This window comes from Adiantum capillus-veneris, chromosome 5 (assembly GCF_014529385.1).
Source record: "Adiantum capillus-veneris isolate H3 chromosome 5, ASM1452938v2, whole genome shotgun sequence".
Lineage (NCBI taxonomy): Eukaryota > Viridiplantae > Streptophyta > Polypodiopsida > Polypodiales > Pteridaceae > Adiantum > Adiantum capillus-veneris.
The window spans coordinates 54,444,940-54,458,529 of record NC_140935.1 but is presented as its reverse complement, the minus strand read 5'-3'; the positions used below and the strand labels follow the sequence as shown (position 1 = coordinate 54,458,529).

The 13,590-nt window shown below is 42.0% G+C and overlaps 1 pseudogene; it reads right to left on the bottom strand.

Annotated features, from left to right (window-relative positions):
* Positions 1-9,463: 9,463 nt before the first annotated feature.
* On the bottom strand, positions 9,464-11,721 carry LOC147457339 (uncharacterized; annotated as a pseudogene).
* Between the last annotated feature and the right edge of the window lie 1,869 nt (positions 11,722-13,590).

Here is a 13,590-nt window from a genome sequence, read left to right as displayed (position 1 = left end):
AAGCAAGCATTTTATGTGAATCCATCAGTAGGCGATGATGCCATTGGAGCCATGCTATTGCAAAAGGGGAAGGGTAGCCAATATATGAGGCCAGTGTATTGTGCAAGCCGAGTGAAGTTGGTAGCAGAGAGAAACTTCTCAAAAGTAGAGCTAGTGATGGCCAGTGTAATATTTGCCTGTCGGCGATTTTGTCATTACTTGCTACCACGACCTTTTGTTTTCTTAATGAGTTACGCCTTTTTTCCACAGTTAATTAATGGCACAAACATGTCAAATGTGGTCAAGAAATGGGTATTGAGCTGCAAGAGTTTGAGTTCTCTTTTTTAGTGGAAGACAGTACAAGAGCTACCCTAGCTGATTTGCTGATTTACAAGGAGAATCCCCTCCTTGTTAAGGAAGAGGTGGTGAGAAAAGTAGTTGAAGAAGTGCCACATATAAGCAATGCACATGTGTTGTTATTTGATGGCTCATACGGAAAGAGCCATGATGCGGCTTCAAGGGGTATAGAACTTTATGATCCAGAGGGGAAGCTAGTATGCAAGAGAGGGTTCAAATTGGATGCTAATAGTAACAATGAGGCTGAATATTCTACTCTTGAAGCTGGATTACACATTTGTTTGAAGCATGGGATTAGAAGGTTGAGCATAAAAGGTGATGCCTTGTTAGTTGTGAAGCAAGTGTTGGGTGTGTGGAAGAGCAAGAACACCTCATTGAAGGAAATGTGTTCCCGAGAATTAAAGGCCTGTTAAAACGTTCGAAGCATGGAGCATCAGACACATTGAACGTGCTCTAAATGGAGAGGCATATGAAGCAGCTCAAAGCATGATTGGAGAGCTATTTGTGTTAAGGACCAATTTACCTCTTTATCATGGCCGGGAAAGTTTGGCTCAAGAAGAGGAGTTTTTGCTAATAGGAATCATTCCGAAGGACATTCGGAAGTCTAAGAAGTATGGTTTTGTGCATAGAGAATATAGATACAAATTGATTGGTGATGTCTTGTACATGAAAGGGGCTGATATCGTGTTGAGACGTGTACCTTGGCAGGAGGAGCTTTATAGAGTGTTGGAAGAGAATCATGAAGGCGCATGTGGCGGACATTTTTCTCTAAAGATCACCTTGCATAAGATCTTGCAAGAGGGGTATGTATGGCCTAGTTTGCACAAGGATGTTCACCATTGGTGTAGGTCTTGCAATAGGTGTCAAGCATTTGGGAAGAGAGTGTTGAAGCCAAAGCTACGAAAAACCATTATGGCGTTTGATGTGTTTGAAAAGTGGGAGATTGATGCAATAGGCCCGTTACCTATCACAAACAGGGGCAAAAGCTATATTTGACTGCAATGGACTATCTCTCTAGATGGGCAGAGACTATAGCAGTAAACCAAATCACTGGAAAGGATGTGGAAAAATTTGTGTACGATGAAATATGCTGCAAGTTTGGGGTGCCACTAGATCTACTTTCGGACAAAGGGCCAGGATTTAGAGCTAAGCTTTTAGACTTTTTATGCGCGAAGATGAAGATTAGACACCAACATACCACTCCTTATTACCCACAATGTAATGGCTTAAATAAAAGATTCAATGGTGAGTTGGTACAAATTCTTTCAAAAGTGACAGAGCACCAAGGAAAGAATTGGGATTTGGAATTTCCTAGTCCATTATGAGTTTACCGTACTTCGGTGAAGACAAGTACAGGGTTTACTCCATTTCATTTGGTATATAGAAAGGAAGCACTATTGCATGTGGAAGTAGAGTTGCCTGCAGTCAAGATGTTAGAGAAGTTGCTTGGGCAGTTGAGTGATACATTCAAAGGGAGGCTCTTAGAATTACAAGAGGTTCAACTGGATAGGATGAGCACATTGGAGCATTATGGACAGATGCAAGATAGGGTTTTAGCAAAGATAAATGAAAAGGTCAAAAGAAAGGGTATCAAGAAACATGACTTGGTTTCGTGCTACAACAGTAAGCTAGACAAGACATTCAAAAAGAAGTTTCAAATTAAGTGGGAAGGCCCTTTCAAGGTAGTGGAGTGTTTTCCGAATGGTACATATCAGCTGGCTAACTTGGATGGGATTCTGCATATGTCAAGGATAAATGGATTGCATCTTAAATTATATCATGCTAGATTAGTGATGGTGGAGCAAGATGAGCTGTTTGTAGAACAAGTAATGTATGTGAGGGATGAGGAGACCTGTGATGCGGTAAATCTCATATCTCTTTTTGCTTCTGCTGATCATGAATGATCTAGCAGGCTAGGGGACGGGCAAATTATGTTAGGAGTTTTTTGGAATAAGTGATTGCGCATATATACATACACATGCATGGTGCATCGAATAAAAGATTGCCCATTTTCCAAAGCCAGGTGGTTACGTGGGGCCCACATGTGTACATGTAGGACAATGTGTACATAGTACATCCATTTTCATTATCACCAGTAGCAGTGTGTTTTTTCTATGATAATGAGGAGTTGCTAGCATGTAAAACTTCTCGAGGAAGCTATCAGTGGGCCGACGACATGAGGTAAGTAGGTGCACAAATGGCATCTAGTGGCGTCAGGAGGTCGAATGGGGTCAATACTTGCACGTGGGTAAGCGAGGACACAACATGGGTATTTTCTTGTGATGATTATGCAGAAAGGTCATTGTGAGGACTATATTTGGGGGCCACTTCACGTGATTGCGGGATGCATTATTGGAAAAAGCTGAGTGCCAGGTGTGTGGATGATGCAAAAAGGTAACAATAATGCATCGCGTGACCAATTTTTGCCTGTTCGGGGTGTGTTTGAGGTCAACTAAATGGCCAAAGGTGCCCAAGGGATAAAGTGAAGTGTGGACACTGAAAAACCTAAGAAAAGACCATAAAAAATGTAGAGAGAAGAGGAGGAACATCCGCAACTGAGTTTTTGCTGTTTTTGGAGCCTGTTTTGGCCATAAACTGCTCATGCGAGGTCAGATTTGAGCACTTTGATATTGTAGACTGGGGCTTTTGGCCGCTCCAGGCGCAATGGACTGTTCATTTTACCAAATTTCTCACTTTTTCCTGCTATTTTGGATGTGTAAGTTTCTCCTGTGAGCGAAGTCTCTGCGCCAATTTGTGATTGTATCTGGCATATTTCATCCATATTGTGTGAGCTATTTGCCACATTGGTGTTGGCCCAAGCTCAATTGTATCTAATCATAAAAAATATTACTCTTTTGAGCTGATTTTTTTGGGTGTGTGTGTGTGCGCCTCTGTGTTGAGTGGGCAAATGGATAGTCTCTCTCCTCTCACTCCATCGATGTTTTCCCTGTCTCGGCCAGGTGGATTGTGTAAGCCAAGTGGTGTCCCATAGTGTGTGTGTGTGTGTGTGTGTGTGTGTGTGTGTGTATCATCCCAAGAGTGTGTGTCGGGTCATTATAGAGGTGTTGTGTGTGCTTCCATCCCGCTCACAGCGGCACTGTTGTGAAGGGACTCCGAGGGAGGCGCGTTATTACTTTCCTTGCACATGCGCCATGCTGTTGATTTTCCACCAGTGCTGAACGTTCAATGCATCATGGGAGTGCACTCAGAGCCTGCACCTCTTTCGTGTTCTGCTTAGGCCACAGAGCCCACAGATGCAGATAGACAAACTATGCAGGAAGCATGTAGCAGCTAGTACCCACCACTTTGTGATGACTATGGTGACCACAGCTTTGAACAAAGGGCATCCTCCATACGCTCCCTTTTATTGTCAAATGATGGCATTGATGAGAGTGTATTTGTGAGCTTCCTTACATCATCTTACACAACACCAAGCTCTATGACATGTTTTTGAGAACATCACCATCTGCTCTTGATGCCTATTCACAGACAATCATCACTATATACCCTCGATAAGCTTTGAATTACAAGCTTTCTTCCCCTAGATGTATGAATGATAGTGGTGGTAATGATGATGATGATGGTGATGCACAATCCCTTTGCTAGAGTGCTTCTTAGCAATGTTGTAGATGAGCATGTAATCACTGATGCAGAAATCCGGTGCTCTCGACACAATGATGGTGATTTTGAGTGGTTCTGCACAAGCTGCATTGCAGGTGGCGCGACAGTAAGCTCTGGTAACTTGCAGTGGGTGAAGTTTCACCAACGGCAATGATGTTAGGAGGAGCTAGGAAGGAGTGATGCATTTTGAATTAGAAAAGATGGTGTAGGTGGGATGAGACACGGCTTTGCTTATGTGCATGTACATCTGCATTACGAGAGGAAGATGCCTCTACATTGTCGCTGGTAAAGTGAGAAGCGACATGGTGCATGTATGCAGAAGAGAGGGAGTGTGTTAAGTGTGCAGTTTGATGAAATGCATTAGAGAGATTGTTGCAGCTATTACTAAATACATGTGGTAGTGATGTGTGTGAACACACTAGGACCACCGGGGCATTTTTTCCCTCTTTAGGAGGTTTTCCCCCCCGAGCATTGTATATACGCCCATCACTCTAGGGCTATCTATCTTTCCATTGCACACTAAGTAACACGCCCTCTATTGTGTGCCTTGAGCTTCCTTCGTCTTCTCCAAGCTGTGTGTGTTTCTCTGCAACCCTAATTCCAACAATTGGTATCAGAGCAGGTTGCGTCCTCTCGGGCTTAGTCGCCAGCTGCTCCAGTACACGCCTACTCACTTTCTTTGATTTCAGTGAGCTTTGGCGAGCATTCGCAGCTCGACAAATATTTTGGGTGAGCTCATAGACCTCAGCCGGCTCAGATTTCTGATTCGGGCTCATTTCGGCCTCCGTTTCCACTACAGGCAGCACTGCACAGGCTATTTCATCATTTTGTGGAGAATTTCTGTCAGTGTCGTTTTCTGCATAACAATGCCTTACAGTCTTCTATGGTTTGTGCTATATAGCATATGTTGTTCCCGCTCCATTTCTCCTATTTTCGGATAGTTTTCACATCAGGTGCTGCTGAGGACAGGTTGGATGGGGACAATTACCCTATGTGGGCTTATATGATGCAACACGTTCTTGTGTCGAAGGCATCTGGAATATTGTGCAGGGCATTGATGTATGTCCTAGTTTTGAGGATGTAGGCGATGTTGAGGATGTTGCAGGTCTTGCTGCAAGGATTGCAGCTGTTAGAGTTGTTTTGCCTACGGTAGAACAAACTCGTTGGGATGTTAAGGATGCACAGGCTCATGCATTGATTGCGTTGTCTGTGAAGCGCATCATTGTTCCTCACATCCATTCAGCAAAATCTGCAAACAGGCTTGGGATATTTTGGCTAGTCTTTATGCAAGTCGTCACAATGAGGCTAAAATTGCTTTGCTGCGTAAAGAGCTGGAGTCGAAGATTATGCATGAGAAAGATGATATGGACACTTTCCTTGCTAGTGTCAAGGATATCAAAGAGAAACTTATTTTTGCAAGAGAAGTCATTTCAGACAGTTCCCTTGTGCAGATTGTTCTTGATGACTTACCAGATTCTTACCAGACTTTTGCTAGTACTTGGAGACTTATGACCCAAGGAAATCCAGAATTTGTCAATTTTGATGCATTATGCACATTGCTGTTCCAAGAGTCACTTTCCAAAAAAAAACAAGACTAGACAGCATGCAGTTGAACAGGTTTTTATTGCTTATCAAAGAAAGGGTGGTAACAGCAATGCAGCCACTTCTTATAGTTCTGCTGCAAGTGGCAAAACTTCTGTTCCTAATGGATTTGCTGGCAGCACTTTGTCAGGTAATTCTGGTGACAAGGGCAAAAAGAAGATGCGTTGCCATTACTGTAAAGCTAATGGTCACTTGATCAAGTCGTGTCCTAAGTTGAAGGCCAAAGAGGCTAAGAAGAAAGAGGGTGGTTCCACTACAAATGCAGCCATTGTTGAGTCTTCTGTGAAAGGAGACTGTAATGTTGATGTTGATGCAGAATGGGCTTTTAGCGCAGAGTGCACTTACAATCCTGCTGTCCATGATGCATGCTTTTCAGTTGTTGCTGCAGATTCACATGTGTGGTATTTCGACAGTGGTGCTAGAAAGCACATTACCTCACATTGTGATTTTTTAACCTCTCGTGAGTCTGTCCCTCATGGGAATTCAGTCACTTGTGCCAACAATGCCTCTTACCCGGTTCAGGGAGTTGGAAAGATTGTGCTTACTGCTACAAATGGCAGTTCCTTCACACTTGTTGATGCACTTTATGTACCTGGGATTTAGAAGAATCTCTTGTCTGTATGTGCACTTGCTAGACTTAGACTTGTAGTCAAATTTGTGGATGACAGATGTACGGTTCACGATCTCAGTTTTGGTGATGAAATTGTTGCATCTGGCCTTTTGTGCCGTGGGTTGTATAAGCTCACTTTGTATGACAAGTGTGGACAAAATTTTGCAAATGTTGTTGTAGATTCAAGGGCTATTTTAGATGCAAAACTTTGGCATGCACCTTTTTGGTCATCTGAATTTTGCCAGTTTGCTGCGTTTGCAAAAATATGATATGATTGTTTCTTTGCCCCTTCTTTGCCGCCTCTTGAAGCACCTGTCAAACATGTTTGTGAAGGCTGTATTTTGGGTAAGATGCAGCGTTCTAAGTTTCCAAAGGATGGTTCAGTTCGGGCCACATGCAGGTTGCAGCTTGTGCATAGTGATGTTTGTGGGCCCATGCAAACTCCGTCCTTGGGCAATTACCTGTACTTCGTGACTTTCATTGATGATTACTCTGGGCATGCATGGGTATTTCCACTTAAAGCGAAGTTCGAAGTTTTTATGTACTTCAAACAATTTCTGGCTATGGCTGAAAATGTCTCGAAATGTATTATGGGCACCCTCCATTCCGATCGAGGGGGGGAGTATATGTCTCATGAATTTAATGCATTTCTGGCTAGTCATGGGATAAAACACCAATGTACATTGTCTTATACACCTCAGCAAAATGGTGTTGCTGAGAGGAAAAATAGGTCACTGACGGAAATGACACAACATATGGTCAAAAGTCAAGCTTTACCGCATTCTTTTTGGCTTGAGGCCATCATGTGTGCCACTTATGTACTAAAAAGGTGTCCTACAAAAGCTTTGCAGTCTATTACTCCATATGAAGCATGGCATGATAGAAAGCCTTCTATTGAGCACATGCGTGTTTTTGGGTGTTTGGCATATGCTTTGGTGCCACAAACACAGCACAGAAAATTCGATGATAAGGCTGTCAAATGTTTTTTTTTTGGTTATAGTGCTGAAAGCAAAGATTATAGGCTGTATCATCCGCAAATAAAGCGTATTCTGGTTTCACGGGATGTAGTGTTTGTGGAAGATTTTGTTTAGCACTTGCTGCCATGTACTAGAGACAGTAATGTGAGCTCATAGGACATTTATGACACTTTGTTGCCTCTTTTTAGTGGTGGAAATACGAATGTAATTTCCAATGAGAAAAATGTACAACCTATGGGGGTTTCTGAAAATATTACAGATCAGCGTATTACTGATGCAGATGTACATGATGTACTTGATGAGGAAAGGGCTGAAAATGAGCAGGCTAGAGGTATGCCAAAATGGCTGGTGCACACTTTGCGTGACAGTAAATTGGATGCACCTTTGTCTAGTCGTACTCGTTTAGGCTCTCGCCATGCATCTTATGCATTAGATTGTTATGCTTTGGTTGTGTCTAGCTTACATGATGTTGAGGAGCCTCTGTCTTTTGATGAAGCACAGAATTCAAAAATTTGGATGGCTGCCATGCAACCAGAATATCATGCACTTATAGAAAATGACACATGGACTTTATGTGATTTGCCTCCTGGCAAAAAGGCCATTGGTATGAAGTGGGTTTACAAGTTGAAACGCAAGCCGGATGGTGAGATCAATCGCCATAAGGCTCGACTTGTTGCAAAGGGTTATGCACAACAAAAAGGCATAGATTATGAAAAAACTTTTGCTCCCACTTGTCGTATGACTACTGTGCGTTTTCTATGTGCATTGGAAGCTCATTTTGGTTGGGATGTACATCAATCACACATTGTTACTGCTTTATTGAATGGTGACATATTTGAGGAATTCTATGTAATGCAGCCTCACGGTTTTGTCATAAAAGGACAAGAGGACAAAGTGTGCAGATGTAAAAAGGCTTTGTATGGGTTGAAGCAATCACCTCGTGCTTGGTATGAGAAAGCTGACACTCATTTGGTTAAACGAGGCTTTTGTAACAGTCCAACAGAAAGCACATTGTATGTAAAGCGTGAGGGTGATGTACTTCTCATTGTGGTTCTTTATGTCGATGATTTGCTGATCACTGGACCAAATGAGAGACATATTGCTGAATTTAAGGCTGATTTGAATGCTACTTTGAAAATGAAATATTTGGGGCTGTTGCATCATTACTTGGGTATACAGTTTTAAGCAGTGTGATGGTGGTATTGCCTTGTGTCAAAAAAGTTACATAGAGACATGCCATGTAAGTTTGGACTTGAGGATTGAAACCTATTGCCACTCCCATGGAAACAGGTTTGAAGTTGAGTCTACATGATGCTGGCGATCCTGCTAATGTCACTCTTTATCAAACAGCTATTGGTTGCCTCATTTATGTATGCAACATGAGGCCAGATATTCAGTTGGCAATCTCACAAGTCAACAGATTTATGCATAGCCCAAGGTTTAAGCATTGGCAGGCTGTCAAGAGGTTTTTTCGTTACCTTAGTGGCACTTTACATCTTGGCTTGTTTTATCCCAAGGGGGGATCATTGCTACCAGACTTACATGCTTTTTCGGACTCAGATTGGACTGGTTGTTTTGACATGCGAGTGTCCACAAGTGGTTTTTGTTTCATGCTTGGCAGTTCATGTATATCATGGTTGAGCAAGAAGCAACCTACTGTGAACACTTCGAGTTGTGAGGCTGAGTACAGGGCAGTCTTCATAGCTACAGTTGAGTGTGTATGGCTCAGACGCCTTATGGCTGATTTGGGTGTTGGATAGGACACTGCCAACACTATCTACACTGACAGTCAGAACGCATTGGCAGTTGCGAGGAACCCAGTTTTTCATGCTCGCACAAAGCACATTGAGGTGCATTACCACTATGTCAGGGAGAGGCTCTCAGCATGAGAGATCAGCTTGGCTTATGTGCCAACACAGGACAACCTTGCAGATCTTTTCACAAAGGCATTGTCTCATGAGAACCTTGAAGCTTTCCGCAAAGCTTTGGGCTTACTCCCTTTTCTGGATTGATCATGTCCTCAGGGCATGGCACTTCCCTTTACTCATGTGCCAGCTCTCGTTCACCGCATCACTCCAGGGGGGATTTGTTACCATATACATGTGGTAGTGATGTGTGTGAACACACTAGGACCGCCAGGGAATTTTTTCCCTCTTTAGAAGGTTTTTTCCCCGAGCATTGTATATACGCCCATCACTCTAGGGCTGTCTATCTTTCCATTGCACACTAAGTAACACGCTCTCTATTGTGTGCCTTGAGCTTCCTTCGTCTTCTCCAAGCTGTGCCTGTTTCTCTGCAACACTAATTCCAACAATAGCTAGTGCTCAAAATTGTTAATGTCAGGCGAGTCAGCTCTGTAGAAATAATCGTCATTATCATAGAGCATTTCACTAGTGCAATCATACGTAAGTGACTGGTTTGAGGTGTGAGGTGACCATTGAAGCAGGTTTGGAGAGTATGCTTGTTGTGCGATGCGGCCACTACTGGCGCGGTGCCGCGACCTTTAGAAACTTGTATATCTTTTGAGCTCTCTTTGGCTATGGACATGCTCTCTCTACTATCCAAGGACACCTTATAATTAGACAAATTTCCTGCCTTGGGAGTACTATATTTTGCTAATAGTGTAATAGGACTATTTTTTTCAAGTCCTTAAAGTTAAAAACAATGCAACATGCTAGATCTTTTGTTAAATATGGTTTAAAAGATTGTTGAATAGTTTATGAGATAAAGAGTATTAGTCGCACACAAATGAGTTCCAAATATTGAGGGATAAAATATATTCTCTTTGCAATACATTAAAGAAGTATTTAGTAATAATTATTTAATAAAAGATTATTTGGTAGTAGATTGTAAAGTAAAAACGTAGTTTGTTGTTTTATCAATATCAATGTTTTATTTTCATATGTTTTAGCTTAAAATACATGGACAAGCTTAAAATAAGTTGAAAAAGTTGTGGAGACCCAAAAATAGAGGTTTATGAGTCGCGGCCTAAAAGTTGTGTTTTCAACCAAAGAAAGACGTTTTTCGCAATTCTGTCTACGTTGGCTTGTAGACCAGACGTGTTCAGGTTGTTTTAAGTACTTGGAGTTTGTTTGACCAAGTTATGACAAAAAAAAACTATCAGCAACAGCAGGGTAACCTACAAGCAGCAACAAGTTAGCTTACAAACAGACATACACAGGTAATATCTCTTTTGTTTGATCCAATCAAGAAGTGATTATAATCTTTTATGATGGTACAAAATGATGTTTTGAATTTGATTATCATGTTAATTTGGTTGTAAGAGTATGTTCTTTTGGCTATTTTGTGGATGATGCAGAAACCAATGTCTGAAACAAGATCTGTGCAAGGTGTTATGATATTGGGATTGTGATTGTGTTTCTATTCCGATTATGATGGTTGTTGCCATCAAGCGATTGAGATTGAGATTGAGAGTGTATTGAGATTGAGATTGTGCACAAGATTGAGATTGAGATTGCAATTGCGATTGTGACTTAGAGTGAGAGTGTGATTGAGATTGAGATTGAGATAGAGATAGCTCGGGGTGATCGAGAGGTTATGAAACGAGCTATGCTATTCTTGTAATGATTAGCTTACATCCATACATACTATTTACTTCATCTATTTATTATGTGTACTCTATATTTTTCATTATCACTGTATTTGCCTCTCTCGTGTCGCGTCACAAATAGGCTCAAGATTCATTACCTTTTGCACTTGATCAATTTGGGAATATTCCTTCAGCTCCTGCTCATCATCATGAGCAGCTAATTCTAATAGACCATCAACATGAGCTTCCTTTAAACCATGATCAAGATGAGCTTCCCTAACATAAAAAACAACAGCCTCCTCTACCCCTGGATCATGATTGAGAGCATCCTATTGTTGGGCGTGATGTCCACCTTCATTATGTGGCAGCAGCTCGATCTTCCTCATCATTGCCCGCAACTCAAAAGAGTCGAAAGGAGAGCTCTTGTGACCAATTTTAGCACCAGTACCTTGTCCAAAGAGGCATATCAAAGAGGCCAACTCATTATCTACATACAATGAGGAGGTACTCTTCTTGTTGTTGATTCCAAAGAGACTATCCAACCAGCGATTGTGATGATGTGGAGGATCATCTGCCGGCACCACGGTGTGATGTAGAAAAGGCAGCGGTGGATGCGAGGAGGATGCCAAAGGTAGATTAGATAATGATGTGGAATACAATATGTGATCAGCATGTGCTTCATCAAGTAAGTGTGGTGTCATGATACGAACCACCCATGAGCTGATGATTTTCCTTGTCAGAAAATGAAGATTGTGGACAAGCAGCACTAGAGCTGATACATCGCCATCGACTCACCACTGCAAGATTGTTTGCTTCCTGCTTGAAGCCCGAAGGTGGCAAGCATCCAGCCTTGCTAGCTTTGTGTCCACATGAGGCATTCCTTTACTACTCTCTTTATTGTTATATCCTTTACTATTTCTAATTGTGCTTATTCTTTGCATATACTTTCCCCTCACCATGAGAGCAGTGCTGTTGCTAGCTTGTATGCAGAGCGAGCAGCCACTTGTCTGATCACTCCGCAACATACATTCTGCTACCTTGTGACCACCCTTGACATTGCCACTCCGTAGTCCTTTGTCCTACTGCAGGCCACCGTGATTCTTCACCTTGTTTTAATTTGCAATATATTCACTCACTATTTGTGAGTTTGGCCAAAACAAAAAAAAGGGAATGACGACTTCTGCACCCACCTTGATAGGGGAAATGATCGAACTGACATGTGCATGTGCATGGATTGTAATTGCACTTTTTTTTATTTGCAATATATTCACTAATTATTTGTGAGTTAAGCCAAAACAAAAAAAAGGGACAGACGACCTTTACACCCACCTTGAAAGAGGAAATGACCTTGAATACACCCCATCAATCATTCTTTCATTTCAACCTTTGAAGTTTTTAAAAAAAATCTTATGCACCTCAATTAATCCTACTAACTTGAGCCTTGGAAGGAAAACAATTTGAATGCACATCCTCAAACAAGGCATGACTTAGGGGTTCTAAGGTGCCTGGTAAGTGCACACACGATGTTGTTGACTCAAAATAAGACCAGGCTCGCTTTGAGTGTGTGTGTAAGAGAGATAACCATCATGCATATTTTTCACTACCCACCGCACCCTGTGTGTGTGTGTGTGTGTGTGTGTGTGTGTGTGTGTGTGTGAGAGAGAGAGAGAGAGAGAGAGAGAGAGAGAGAGAGAGCAAGGCCAAGCCTACGACATCAGAGAATAAAGTCAAGCCTTATACGACGTCCCGTTGCGATGTGTGTGTGTATGTGTGTGTGTGTGAGAGAGAGAGAGCGAAGAAATTTATATAATCTTAATCCATATGGTGTACATGAGTTTATGCAATGGTTTGTAGGTCCACCTTAATTTCTATATTCTGTTGTGTTAATACGATCGATTAAATTCAAAAAGTATTGAATGTTTAAAAAAACTTAATATACATTAATGTAACATCCATTGTACATTGATATTTTATTTATTGAAGCATAGGTTAGTTTCATAATACTAAAAGCCATGTTCATTTTTATTGCAGCAACGTGCAGGTCACATACTAGTATCTTAGAGTGCACTTAAAAGAGGATGGGACCAATTGGCAAAAATGTGTTGAACTATTTTGAATGAAAACAATAGGAGGGATTGTTCCAAATGCAAATGATTTTATTAAATGTGCTTCATTGAAGCTGTCAATTAAGTTAATTTTATTTTTCCTCTCAAGATGTCATGTCTAGACATGTTCTTGATGGTGGTCCAGTCATGGATGTCCACTCTTGGAACGTGTTTGTTACGAGAAGCACCGAGCATCTATGGACTGAAGGCAAAGCCACAACTTCTCTTCAAGTGAATTAAGCTATGCTTGCATCTCATACTTCTATATTGTTGTATAATGGCAAAGTGTGTCTTGCCAAGTGTAGCAAGTTGCGACTTGAAAGGCTATACTCCAAAGAAATTGAAAGGTGTATATCTACCAGCTCTTATGATCGAGGCACAGGACAGGGTGGGGCAGGGTGGGGCCATTCTTCTCCAACAAAGGCAAGGGTTAATCTATAATATAATAAAAGGGGGATGGATTCTCCCGCCCCCCGCCTCTGACACGCGTCAACAGGATTCTACTCTGGCAGTGCCCTCTGCAGTCATCGGTCGCATAGGTGCACAGCTAGAGAGAGAGAGAGAGAGAGAGAGAGAGAGAGAGAGAGAGAGAGAGAGAGAGAGAGAGAGAGAGAGAGCCTTTATGTTGGCTAGCTTGGGACTTGTAAGACCCTTTACACGTGCGTCCGGAGTGCCTCAGCCGGCGGGCCTGCTTCAATGCACATGCTGCCATGCAAGGTCCACGCCGGTCTGCTCTTTCTCTTTCTCTCTCTCTCTCTCTCTCTATCTCTCTCTCTCTCTCTCTCTCTC